At 30.1% G+C, this 226-nt stretch overlaps 1 protein-coding gene across 1 annotated transcript in view; it reads right to left on the bottom strand.

Moving 5' to 3' along the window:
• plxnb2a (plexin b2a) overlaps window positions 1-226 on the bottom strand; it is a gene marked incomplete in the record, with an annotated part of 172,717 nt that overhangs the window by 18,725 nt on the left and 153,766 nt on the right.

Genomic DNA, 226 nt, shown 5'->3' with positions numbered 1-226 from the left:
TTACAGTTAAGCCCTGTGTTAAGATAATCCAATAGCACATAATCTTTAATAAAATGTTCTTTTCGTATTATAGACACTATTATATAATGCTAACAAAAATGTGCCCTGATATGATAAAAAAAAAAACAGAGAAGAAAAACGGAAGTGGGAAAAAACTGGAGATTTGTAGGAGCGATAAATAAAAAGGAAGAGGAAAAACAAACTTTGTGAAGAGAAATTAGGTTGG

This window comes from Morone saxatilis, unplaced genomic scaffold (genome assembly GCF_004916995.1).
Source record: "Morone saxatilis isolate NCDOM2014 unplaced genomic scaffold, NCSU_SB_2.0 Contig10, whole genome shotgun sequence".
Lineage (NCBI taxonomy): Eukaryota > Metazoa > Chordata > Actinopteri > Moronidae > Morone > Morone saxatilis.
Note: the sequence above shows the minus strand (reverse complement) of the source record. Positions and strands in the feature narration are given on the sequence as shown.